Source organism: Hemitrygon akajei, chromosome 7 (assembly GCF_048418815.1).
Source record: "Hemitrygon akajei chromosome 7, sHemAka1.3, whole genome shotgun sequence".
Lineage (NCBI taxonomy): Eukaryota > Metazoa > Chordata > Chondrichthyes > Myliobatiformes > Dasyatidae > Hemitrygon > Hemitrygon akajei.
In genome coordinates this window covers 182,144,456-182,158,580 of record NC_133130.1, presented here as the reverse complement: position 1 = coordinate 182,158,580, position 14,125 = coordinate 182,144,456, and the positions used below count along the sequence as shown (strand labels likewise).

The 14,125-nt window shown below is 39.0% G+C and overlaps 1 protein-coding gene across 1 annotated transcript in view; it reads left to right on the top strand.

Moving 5' to 3' along the window:
- The first annotated feature begins 1,619 nt into the window (after positions 1–1,619).
- The window catches only part of cercam (cerebral endothelial cell adhesion molecule), a 100,037-nt gene continuing 87,531 nt past the window's right edge, over positions 1,620–14,125 (top strand). Inside the window, exon 1 of the mRNA XM_073052809.1 lies at positions 1,620–1,638. The gene's annotated coding sequence lies outside the window, so the exon portion shown is untranslated. The remainder of the gene's footprint in view (positions 1,639–14,125) is intronic.

Below are 14,125 nucleotides of genomic sequence, written 5' to 3'. Positions count from 1 at the left end.
AGAATCAGTGAAAGACCTCACCAATTGGGCAGATAATCAGTGTGCGAAAGACAACAAACAGTGTAAATACAAACAGAAGGAAGAAATAGTGATAATAAATAAGCAATAAATATCGACAACCTGAGATGATGAGTTTGAGAAAGCAAGTCCTTAGGTTGTGGGAACATTTCCGTGATGGGGCAAGTAAAGTTGAGTGAAATTATCCTCACTGGTTCAAGAGCCTGATGGTTGAAGTAATAACCAGTCAATGTACTCTCCACCACACATCTATAGAATTTTGGCAAAGTTTTAGATGTCACACCAAATCTTTGCAAACTCTAAGGAAGTTGAGGCACTTTCATGCTTTCTTCATAATTAAATTTCTGTGCTGGGTCCAAGACAGGTCCTCTGAAATGTTAAAACCGAGGAATTGAAAGTTGCCGGCCTCTCCATCTCTAATCCCCCATTGAGGACTGGAGTCAATAATTGGCTCCCAGGTAATGCCGACATTGATTAAGGGGTTATTGTGGCACCTCTCAACCAGATTTTCAATCTCCCTCCTTTATGTTGTATTGGCCTACGTCACTGGTGTCATCAGCAACTTGAATATGGCATTGGAGCTGTGCTTAGCCACACAGTCCTAAGTGTAAAGTGAGTAGAGCAGGGGGCTAAGCACACGGCCTTGTGGTGCACCAGTGTTGATGGAGATTGTGGAGGAGGTGTTGCCAATCCAGACTGACTGGGGTTTGCTGCAAGTGAGCACATCAAGTATCCAACTGTACAAGAAGGTATTGAGGCCAAAATCTTGAAGCTTATTGATTACTGATATTTCAGGTTTGGTGAACAAGAACTCATTTAGTCCCAGAACCACAAAGTATTGATTGGAAAGCGTACTCTTCAGCTTCTTACTTTACCTGAAGATGCTGTACAATGGGTAATTGGGAAGCCCTAAGGTTGTATGGAGCAGTCAGGTGAAGCAGATGTAAGCCATGTTTCAATATGACAGCAGATCTCTTCGGTAGATCAAACTTGCTCTTGGTTTATCAACTTTGTTCTCAATGGTCTGACATTATTCCACTCAAAATAGTGATCAATGATGCCCAGTGGATCATACATAGATAGTCAGGGAGGGAAACTGAGAAATAAGAGATTTTGTTCTAAGACATACATACAATGGTTACGTCCGAGGAAGCTTCTAGCGTAATGTTCCGCTGCCCCCTGGTGGTAACAACCTGAAATGGCACCAGTATAAATGTCAGAAAGATGCTGCAACCTAACACAGCATTAAAGAAACTCAGCGGGTTAGACAGCATCTATGGAGAGAAACGAACAGTCGGCAAGATGAAGGATCTCAAGCCAAAGCGTCAGCTGATAATTTCTCTCGTAGATGCTGCCTGACTCCAGCGCTTTGTGTGTTGTTTTAATGTTAAGTATCTAAAGGCAATGTTAGCTTTAGGCAGGATTTTTCTTTTATTTACTTTTTTTAAGATGTTGGCATCGTTGGCAAAACCAGCACTGATTGTCCATCCTTACCTGTCCTTGTGAAGATGATGGTGACCACCTCAGACTGCTGCTAACCTCCAGGTGAAGGTGCTTCCTCTGTGCTGCTAGATGTGAGGATGAAGAAACACCAAAGATCAAAGTACATTTATTATCAAAGTATGTGACTTGTCTCCTTTAGGCAGCCACAAAACAGAGACCCAATAGAACCAATTAAAAAAGACCCTTAGACACCCAATGTGCAAAACCAAGAACAAACAATAAAAAATGAGCAAATAACATTCAAAACTATCATTCATGAAAGTGAGATCACAGCCATGCAGCCAGTCACAGTCATTGGTTAATTATTTAGTCAATACTAAAGACATGAATTGTAGAGTCTTTGAAAGTGAGCCCACAGATTGTGGAATTGGTTCAGTGTTGAGGCGAGTGTAGTTATCCATGCTGGCTCAGGGTTGCATGGTGCTAACTGTTCCTGAACCTGGTGTTGTGAGATATAAGACCTGTGGCAATTCACAAAGGGCAGGACTCAGTCACTATCCATTTGCCCACTGCGTCTTGGGTATTTGTATAATCATCTGCGCTCAAGAAATCAGCAGTATTCTGTTTGACAACTTTGTGGGAATACTAACTGAGTTTGAATGAACCCTCATAAGGTCTTGAGCGGCTGGGGTCCTTCAGTGACTTGTTTCTTCAGGATGCGTATTAATTGCTTACAGTTAACCATGGGCTGAGCGGAGCGGAGACGGCAGGAATGCTGATGGGAAATGGAAGATGTTGAAAGATTTTAAGGTTGACGTTTCACCATTATTCAGACATGATCTACGAAAGCTAAATAACATAAGAAATATTCAATAGAACTAAGAAAGCAGCATCCATCCTCAAGGATTCTGACCATCCAGGCCATGCTCTCTTCTTGCTTCCTGAACCATTAGTTCAGGAACAGTTATTACCCTACGGACATCAGGGTCCTGAATTGGTGTGGATCATTTCACTCACCACAACTCTGAACTGATTCTACAACCTACTGATTCACTTTCAAGGACTCTTTACAACTCATGTTCTCAGTATTAATATTTAATTTGCACAAACAGTCTTCTTTGCACATTGGTTGTTTGCTAGTTTTCTTCTCTGGCCCCATGAAACCAGATGCAACATTAAAGCAGAGCTGTATTTGAACAAGTGGTGTTGGTGTTGGATCCCAAGGGAGGAATGATTAATTGCAGAGATTGAAAGTGGCTTGTAATTAGATTTGGTAAACCTGACAACACAAATGTCGTGCATTGACACGACCTGAGGTGGCATGGTGCCATAGCAATTAGTGTAACACTTTCTTTTGGGTGGCAACCAGAATGAGAGGTCGTTCATTGGTGAAGCAGCACGAGGTTTAAAAAGAGCTTGGCTGCTTTCAGCTTCTCTCTCGGCAGGTGGCAATCAGCGTAGGGCCAATAGAAAGAGAGGAGGTGTAAGCAGACCGGGCAGTGTTAGAGTGGACTTTGGCTCAGCAGGCTTTCGTGGGAACAGGTCTGGGAAGTACAGGTGGACCTGCAGCAATAGATACGAAATTGAGACAGGGTTTATAAACAAACCACGCGATTTATTAACCTCTGCTCAAAAACATCGAAAAGTAAACAAACGACAAACTGAACCGGTAGTTAACTGTTAGGCGGCAATATCTAACAAACAGTCAAACGTAGAAACTGTTCTTAACGAGTTCTCATCCAAGCACAGATGTAAAGTGGTAAATTCAAAAGTCCATGTGATTTATAGTCAGTAAGGAGAGACTTCCCCGAAACAAACGATTCCTTCGAAGTAACGACGAATCTGCCGATCACAGCTGAGAGGTGCCTTGTCCGAAGAAATAAAGTGTCCTAAAGGAACTGACCTTTCGGCTGGAGGGTGGTCACCGCACAAACCTTCCCGACATGCCACAATTCCCGAACGAAGATTCACAAAGGTCGATCATTCCCAAGACGCTGAACAACATTAACTTTATCCAATCCTTTGAACTCGGATAACGCTGGTAATGCCTTCACTCTCCGATACTGGACTGTGAGGGAAAAATAAACGTACAACAAGCAAAACCGGTAGAGCCTCCGCACCTCCGACTGGCGACAACAACATCGCACAAAAATGAGAACCGTGTCACAGTGGCGGGCTTTACCATTCCATCACGTGGCCATTACATCATCCCACTCACAAGACCTTACTGTGGGCGTGTAACAGTAAGTAGGAAAGTTTCTAGTAAGTTTTGTGTCTGTTAGTACATAGCTACTGCGCTGAGAATGGATCCGGAGATAGCAGTACATTCTTTGTGTGTGATTTGGGAGACCTCCAGTCTTCCTGATAACTACATCTGCATCGGGCTGTAGCTGCTGGGAGACCAGGTGAAGGAACTGGAGCTGCAGCTCAATGTCCTTTGGCTCATACAGGGAGAGTGATAGATAGGAGCTATAGGGAAGTAGTCACCCCTAAGTTGCAGAGCACCCCTGTGGCCATTCCCCTCAATAACAAGTATACTTTTTTGGATACTACTGAAGGGAGTGGCCTACCAGGGAATCCACAGCTATCGGTGTTATGTGGCCGGCAACAATGAATATAGAATTGAGTCAGGTTTTATAAATAAACATAAACATTTATCAAACTCTTTTTCTTTTTCAATCTTTTTATTATTATTATTAATATCAACATAGTAAAATTGATACATAGATAATGGGATTACAAACATACACATTTCAATTGAACATGAAAGAATACATAAGCAATAGTTACAGTATAAATGAGTCTTCCCAAATCATGGACGATACAAGTAACCAATAAACAAGGCAAACCTAGGTATATCATAATATATATTAAAAAAAACAGAAAAAAGAAAAAGAAAAAAAAATTATGCAAAAAAAACTAATCTAACAATCTAATAACTAATAAGGAAAAAAATGAAAAAAGAAAAAAGGGAAAAAGAAAAAAATGAAAAAAAGGGCTGTTTATAATATCTAACAAAAATACAAAATCATCAGTGTCGTCAACTCCGATCCTCTCAACATATGTAAAATCGAAACTGGAAAAACAAATAGGCTTGGAACAGGGTCATATTACATCATATGAAAATATTGAATAAATGGTCTCCATATCTTTTCAAATTTAATAGAAGTATCAAATACAACACTTCTAATTTTTTCTAAATTTAGACATAACATAGTTTGAGAAAACCAATGAAATACGGTAGGAGGATTAATTTCTTTCCAATTCAACAAAATAGATCTTCTAGCCATTAATGTAAGAAATGCAATCATTCGACAAGCAGAAGAGGATAAATGGAGTGAGTCCATCATTGGTAAACCAAAAATTGCAGTAATAGGATGAGGTTGTAAATCAATGTTCAATACCGTGGAAATAATATCAAAAATGTCTTTCCAATATTTTTTCAAAAGCGGACAAGACCAGAACATATGAGTTAAAGATGCTATCTCAGAATGACATCTGTCACAAATAGGATTTATATAGGAATAAAAATGAGCCAATTTATCCTTGAACATATGAGCCCTATGCACAACCTTAAACTGTATTAATGAATGTTTAGCACATACAGATGATGTATTAACTAATTGAAGAATTTTATCCCAATTCTCAATAGGGATAGTAAGGTTAAGTTCTCTTTCCCAATCATTTTTAATCTTATAGAAGGGCTCTGAACATATCTTCATAATTATATTGTAGAGTTTTGATATTAGCCCTTTCTGAGAAGGATTTAGTTCAAACAAATTCTCCAAAATACCTGAAGACACAAGATTTGGAAAGGTAGGAAGTACAGTATTTAAGAAATTCCTAATCTGTAAATATCTAAAAAAATGAAATCTAGGCAAATTATATTTATTAGATAATTGTTCAAAAGACATAAAACAATTATCCAAAAATAAATCGGAAAATCGTAGTAATCCTTTAGTCTTCCAAGCTGAATAAGCTTGGTCTATAATAGAAGGATAAAAAAAGCAATTGGATACAACAGGAATATTTAAAACAAACTGAGTCAACCCAAAAAATTTCCGAAATTGAAACCATATATGTAAAGTATGTTTAACTATCGGATTGTCAATTCGTTTCTGCAATTTAGAAAGAGCAAAGGGAAGAGAAGACCCTAAAATAGAACCCAATGAAAATCCTTGTACAGATTTAATTTCCAGGTTCACCCAATGAGGACTAAAAGATAAATCCCAATCCTTTAACCAACATATCAAATATCGGATATTGACTGCCCAATAATAAAATCTAAAATTAGGCAATGCCAATCCACCTTCCTTCTTTGCCTTCTGTAAATATTTTTTACCTAATCTAGGATTTTTATTCTGCCATATATATGAGGAAATTTTTGAATCAGCATTAGCAAAAAAAGATTTCGGAATAAAAATTGGTACCGCTTGAAATATATATAAAAACTTGGGTAAAATAACCATCTTAATAGCATTAATCCGACCTATCAGAGATAAAGATACTGGAACCTGTCTATTTAAAGGAAACAATTCACTCTTATTAAGATTTAATTTATACCCGGAAAAATTACTAAATTGAACCAACAATGATATAACTGCAGGAATGGATTTCTCAGGATCAGAAATAAATAATAATAAATCATCTGCATATAATGATAGCTTATGTATATCCGTCCCACGATTAATGCCAAAAATGTTCTGTGATTCTCTGATAGCAATTGCCAAGGGTTCTAAAGCAATATCAAATAATAATGGACTAAGAGGACAGCCTTGTCTAGTACCCCAAAATAAATGAAAAAAGGGAGATCTTTGATTGTTAGTAAGCACTGAGGCTACTGGAGTATGATATATCAGTTTAGTCCAGGAAATGAATGTCGGACTAAAATTAAACTTCTCAAGCACAGTAAATAAGTATGGCCATTCAACTCTATCAAATGCTTTCTCTGCATCTAATGAAATGACACATTCTGAAGTGCTATGTGAAGGAGTATAAACAATATTCAATAATCTCCTAACATTGAAAAAAGAATAGCGATTTTTAATAAAACCAGTTTGATCTTCCGAGATAATTTGAGGTAATACCTTCTCCAGCCTGGATGCCAGTAACTTGGAAAAGATCTTGGAATCTACATTCAATAAAGATATTGGTCTATAGGATGCACAGTCAGTAGGGTCTTTATCTTTCTTCAATATTAAAGAAACGGAAGCTCTATAAAAAGATTGTGGCAGATTACCCAATCTAATTGCTTCTTCAAAAACCCTGCATAACCAAGGAGAAAGAGTAGTGGAAAAACATTTTAAAAATTCTGCTGTATACCCATCTGGACCTGGTGCTTTCCCAGAATTCATAGAGGAAATAACCCCTTTAATTTCTGCATCCGTAATAGGAGTTTCTAATATTGAAAGATCATCTGATGATAATCTTGGAAAATTCAATTTCCCAAGAAAATCGCACATGGTATTATAATCATGAGGGAATTCAGAATGATACAGGGAGGTATAAAAATATTGAAAAGAATTGTTTATCTCATCATGGTTAACTGTCAGATCCCCATTCTGCTGACGAATCTTAGTAATTTGACGTTTAACCAAAGCATTCTTCAATTGACTAGCTAACAGTTTACCCGATTTATCACTATGTATATAAAAATCAGATCTGGTTTTCATTAATTGATTTTCAATCGTAGATGTAAGTAATAAACTATGTTACATTTGAAGTTCAACCCTTTGTTTGTAAAGCTCCTTACTAGGAGTAGTCGAATATTTCTTGTCAATCTCTTTAATTTTATCAACCAATAAAAGAGTTTCCTTCTTAATGCATTTTCTCAGACCAACGGAATAGGAGATAATCTGTCCACGTATATATGCTTTAAAAGTGTCCCAAAGTGTTCCGCAAGAAATATCATCCGTGGAATTAGTTGAAAAGAAGAAATCGATCTGTTCCTTCATAAATTTAATAAAATCCAGATCTTGCAGTAAGGTAGAATCAAATCGCCATTGTCTAGCACTAGAAGCTGTATCCATAAATTTAATAGAAAGTTTTAATGGAGCATGGTCAGAGATGGCTATAATATCATAATTACAACCAATTACCGATGGAATAAAACAAGAGTCAATAAAAAAATAATCAATTCTCGAGTAGGAATGATAAACATGTGAGAAAAATGAAAACTCTTTGTCCTTAGAATGCCGAAATCTCCAAATATCAAAAATTCCATTATCAGTCAAAAAAGAGTTAATGTAAGTGGCCGACTTATTAGGTGAAGTCTGAGTAGATATAGATCTGTCCAACAAAGGATTTAAACAACAATTAAAGTCACCACCCATTATTAACTTATATTCATTTAGATTAGGTAGAGAAGTAAATAAGGACTTAAAAAAATCGGGATAATCCACATTTAGAGCATAAACATTAACCATAGCAACATTTTTGTTAAAAAGTAAGCCAGTAATTAACAAAAATCTACCATTTGGATCCGAAAAAATATCGTGTTGGACAAATGCAATAGAGGAGTCAATAAAAATTGAAACTCCCTTTACTTTAGCATTCGAATTTGAATGGTACTGTTGACCCCTCCAAAACCTAAAAAAGCTATAATTGTCCTCTTTTCTCACATGAGTTTCTTGTACAAAAATAATATGTGCATTCAGTCTTTGGAATACTTTGAAAATCTTTTTCCGTTTAATCGGATGGTTTAAGCCATTAGTATTCCAAGAGACAAAATTAATGGTCTGAGCCATATTTTTGAAATCAACCCTTTGGTATATAAAGGGTTAACCAAATTATGAACTCATGCACCTGGAAGAGGAACAAAAGTAAGGGGCAGACCCGGAAGTGACGACATCGTGGACATTTTAGTAGTTTAAAATCAGCCCAAATGAAAAAACTAAAAAAAACTGATGTAAAGAACATCAGATTTAGAAAAAGACCTCCCACCCCCCACCCAAGAGGAGAAAGCTCCTCCCCAGCCAGGAAAAGGCTGGGAAAAAAGAGAAATGAAACTAAATCTACCCCCATATCAGCAGAAGGCAACTCCGTATATAAAGGATAAAAAAGATCCACCCAAACTCTAAAGAAATAATAATCACTATACTAAAACCAAACTTCTTAATATAATTGGTAGTAAAAAAACCAAAAAGAATATAATCACTAGTAACTTATAAATCGGGTTAAAACCCAAACAAACCAAAAAAAATTTAAACTGTGATAAGAGATGCATTATAGGAAGAAGACGAGACAGAAAAAAATGGCGAAATAAAAAAACCCAAAAATATTTTAGAGAAGAAACCGCCATCTTAGTAAAAAAAATTCACCTTCGAAGGATAAATAATAATGACCAAAGATAAAGTACAGTGATTGAAGTAAGTAAAATAAAAAGATTAGTACATCAAAAAAAAACTTTAACTAGAGTATAAAATATAGAGTAAGCCTACACCAATAGCCAGAAACAAAACAAAATCTGGTTTTGGAAACAAAAACCATCTTGCAACGATCAAAATCACTCATTTATTAGAGATGAGAATCCGCAGCAGTAGGGAAGTTCTCATTCAGGAAGCTTCGAGCTTCAGATGTAGAAAGGAAAACACGCCGTGATGCATTCCTTCTTCCTTCCCTTTTCTCAACTTCCTTTCCAGTCCTGATGAAAGGTCTCAGCCCAAAACGTCACCTGTTCACTCTTTTCCATAGATGCTGCCTGGCCTGCTGAGTTCCTCCAGTATTTTGTGTGTGATGCTTTGGATTTCCAGCATCTGCAGATTTTCTCCTGTAAGAATAGGATGAATGTGTGGCTGAAGATTTGGTACAGATCCAGGTTTCAGGTTTATGGATAATTGGGATCTCTTCTGGGGCAGGTATGACCTGTACAAAAGGTCTGGTTAAACCGGAACCCAATGGAGACCAATATCCTTGCAGGCAGGTTTACTCGAGCTGTTGGGTAGGGTTTAAACTTATTTGGCAGGTGGATGGGAACTGGAGTGCTAGGGCTGAGGATGGGCAGTTGGTATACAAGTAGATGCAGTGTGTAGTGAGACCGTGTGTGGCACGTGGCCAAGTGGTTAAGGTGCCGGTCTAGTGATCTGAAGGTCGCTCGTTCGAGCCTTAGCTGAGGCAGTGTGTTGTGTCCTTGAGCAAGGTGCCAAGGATAATACCGGTGATACCGGTGCCAAGTTGTATGGGTCCTAATGCCCTTCCCTCGGACAACATCGGTGGCATGGAGAGGGGAGACTTGCAGCATGGGCAACTGCCAGTCTTCCATACAACCCTGTCCAGGCCTCAGTCATCATCAAAAGTGGATGGACAGCTGAAGAAGTGAGACTGTAAGGAAGAACAGGCAGATGCTAGGACAAAATTGCAGTCAGTGAGATGAGTTAAAGTGTAACAGGGGGCCAAAATCAAAAAGGGTGATGAACACAGAACTGAAGGTGTTATATTTGAAAATGCGCAAAATACAGAATAAGGTAGCGCAGTGCAGATTGGGAGTGGACATCTCTGAGTCATGGCTGAAAGAAGACCATTGTTGGGAACTTAAGTATCAAAAGAACAGGCAGGTAGGCAGAGGCAGGAATTAAATCCTGAGAAAGAGGTGAGATGTAGAATCCTTGTGGATAGAGTTAAGAAACTGCATGTGCAAACCTGATGGGTGTTATATGCCAGCCTCCAAACAGTAGCGAAGATTACAGTATTACAGTGGAGTAAATGGAATTGCAGAGGCATGAGAGAGGAGCTGGCCAAAACTGATTGGAAGGAGACACTAGCAGGGAGGACAGTAGAAGAGCAACGGCTGATGTTTCTGGGGGAAATTCAGAAGGACAGGAAAGATACATTTCAAAGATGAAGAAGTATTCTAAAGGGAGAGTTAGGCAACCATAGCTGATAAGGGACAGCATCAAACCAAGAGAGAGAGCATATACAGTAATAAAATAAAAATTAGTGGGAAGATAGAGGATTGGGAAGCTTTTAAAAATCAACAGAAGACAATTTAAAAAGCCATAAATAGATAAAAGATAAAATGTGAAGGTAAGATAGCCAATAATATAAAGGAGGATACAAGAAGTTTTTTACAGATATATAAAGAGTAAAGGAGAGGCGAGAGTAGATATCAGACTGCTGGAAAATGACACTCGAGAGGTAGTATTGGGGATCAAAGAAATAGCGAATGAACTTAATAAGTATTTTGCATCATTCTTCACTGTGGAAGACATTAGAAGATTGTCAGAAATGCAAGAGTGTTGGGGCGGAAGTGAGTATAGTTGCTATTACAAAGGAGAAGGTGCTTGGGAATCTGACAAGTCACCTGGACCAAATGGATAACACCCCAGTGTCCCGTTTGTTTGACTTCGGCCAGATTTGAAGATATATTTTGCAAGCCAACAGCATTGAGTCTGCTTTGATCCTGATGATATGAACACTAACAGATTGATGCAAATAATGCTGGCCTCAATTTAAAAATATTTTTTATATGACGCATTGAAGCAACAATAAAAGAAACAGTCAGTTCACAAGAGCTTAAAAGCAATGTACTCACTATGTTTGTTTTAAGGATAGTCAATCAATCTTTAGGAATCTGCTTCCCTAACCAAACCTCACTTACTGTTAAAGGGTTGCTTTGAAAAAGATATGATACCACTTGGACAAACACAGAGTGCCTCCCCTAGTGAAGGGACTCAGCCTAAAACATTGACTGTTTATTTCCCTCCGTAGCCGCAGCCTGACCTGCTGAGTTCCTCCCGCATTTTGTGTAGGGAGAGGCAGAACTTAGCATGTGATCACAGAGGAATGAATGATTTTCACTAATTTTATCCAGCAGAGGGAGCTACACCCCTGGAGTCCAGGTCGGAACCCAATTCAGACCTGGAGTGCTGCAGCCTATCACCTGAGGTTTGGATGCAGTTTGTATTTCCACTTACTTACACTTCATATTGGTTTCCCTTGTAATATCTGAATCTGTGTTCCAGGGGAGTGGATCAACCTTCCAATGTATCACAGGAAAGATTCCAGCATGGATAAAGCGGTGACTGAGTGGCTGGAGGCAAAGTGTGGGAATAAAGGGAGCATGTCCTGACCGGCTGCTGTTCTACAGGGGTCTGTGTTGGGACCGATGCTTTCTACATTATAGTCAATGATTTGGATGATGAAATTGATGGCTTTGTTGCAAAGTTTGCAGAGGATATGAAGACAGGTGGAGGGCAGGTAGGTTTGAGGAAGTAGCGAGGCTACAGAAGGACAGGCATATTAGGAGAATGGGCAAAGAAATGGCAGATGGAATACAATGTCTGGTCATGCATTTTGGAAGAAGAAATGAAAGGGTAGACTATTTACTAAATGGAGAGAAAATACAAAATACTGGGTAGCAAAGGGACTTGGGAGTCCTTGTTCAGGATTCCTTAAAGGTTATTTTGCAGGTTGAGTCAGTGGTGAGGAAGGCAAATGCGATGTTAGCATTCATTTCAAGAGGACTAGAATATAAAAGCAAGGATGTAATGTTGAGACTTTATAAAACACTAGTTAGTCCTCACTTGGAGGATTGTGAGCAGGTTTGGACCCCTTTTAAGACCATAAGACTTAGGAGCAGAATTAGGCCATTCAGCCCATTGAGTTTGCTTTGCCATTCTATCATGGCAGATTCCCACTCAACCCCATACACCTGCCTTCTTGCCATACCCTTTGATGCCCTGACCGATCAGGAAACTATCAACTTCCAACTTCAGTATATGCACGGACTTGGCCTCCACCACTGTCTGTGGCAGAGCTTTTACTACTCTCTGGCTAAAAAAATTCCTCCTTACCTCTGTTCTAAAAGGTCGCCCCTCAATTTTGAGGCTGTGCCCTCTAGTTCTGGACACCCCCACCATAGGAAACATCCTCTCCACAGTCTCCACATCCACCTTATCTAGTCCTCTCAACATTTGATAGGTTTCAATGAGATTCTGATGTTTGAACCTTCTCCCCATTTAGATAATAGTCTGCACTATTTTTTCTTTTACCAAAATGCATCATCATACATTTCCCAACACTGTATTCCATCTGCCACTTTTTAGCCCATTCTTCCAATTTGTCTAAGTCCTGCAGCAATCACATTGCTTCCTCAGCACTACCTACCCCTCCATCTGTCTTCATATCATCAGCAAACTTGCCACAAGGCCGTCAATTCCATTATCTAAATCATTGACAAACAATGTGAAAAGCAGCGGTCCCAATACTGACCCCTGAGGAAGTCTACCAGAAAAGACCCCTTTTATTCCCATTCACTGCCTCCTGCCTGTCAGCCATTCCGCTATCCATACCAGAGTCTTTCCTGTAACACCATAGGATTTTATCTTGTTAAGCAGCGTCATGTGTGGCACCTTATCAAATGCCTTCTGAAAATCCAAGTAAATGTTATCCACTGCCTCTCCTTTGTCCACCCTGCTGGTTACTTACTCAAAGAACTCTAACAGATTTGTCAGGCAAGATTTCCCTTTACAGAAACCATGCTGACTTTGATTTACTTGATCATTAGTCTCCAGGTACCTGGAAACCTCATCCTCAATAATGGACTCCAACACTTTCCCGGCCACTGAGGTTAGGCTAACTGGCCTATAATTTCCTTTCTTTTGCCTTCCTCCCTTCTTGAGGAGTGAAGTGACATTTGCAATCTTCCAGTCCTCTGGGACCATGCCAGAATTAAATGATTCTTGAAAGATCATGACCAATGCATTAGCTATCTGTTCCTCCTCATCTCTGTGTATTCTTCTGTTCCGAGACTGTCCCCGCTGGTCTTAGAATTCTGCCTTGCTATTGGATAAATCCTCTCCACATGCACTCTATCCAGGTCTTTCAATATTCGACAGCTTTCAGTGAGATCCCTCCTCATTCTTCTAAACTCCAGAAAATACGGGCCAAAAGCAATCAGATGCTCCTCATACATTAACCATTTTGTTCCCAGGACCATTATGGAATTCTTTACATCTTTATTCAGTCCCTCCACTAACCCCACACACTGGTCCTACTTGCTCCCTATTCAATCCTCCAAACAAGTTATCATCTCTCTATCTCCTGTTTCATGGCTTTATTCAGTCCTGCTGTCTTCTCTGCCACATTATTCTGACTTTAGCTGTTACTTTTAAAATCTAATCTCAATGGTGTATTTAAATAAACCCTTAACCTCGTATTAAAAAGGTCTATCCCCCACATGACAGCTATTTACAAGAGACCAACTCTTCTCAACTCAAAGGTGCCATTTCTGTTCTCCATCAATGTGGCAGCTGGGATCTTGCGATTTTCCTGGCAATCTGGCTCCCATATGTAATTGAAGATTAAAGAACAAGGCTAAATAGACTATATTTATCTTACAGCAAACCTTTTGAATTAAATCAGTATTGGCACCACTGAGCTTTTGTTTTCCCTTTGTACAGCTGCATTTCTTCAAACGTACAATCCAATATGTTGCCGACATGTTCCCTTTGTTCTAGATTACAAGCAAATGTAAACCAGCAGCTCAATCATTTATCAGAGAGACCCAGCCTCCTCCGAGCCCATCTTGTCCAGAAACACCTCTCTAATGATTGCTGTCTTGACCTTTCCTGGCGAAAGAAAAACACACAACTCTATGTCACAACCGCAAATGTTCCAAAGCACTTAATGGTGAATTGAATTCAACACAAAGACATAGAGGAGCCAA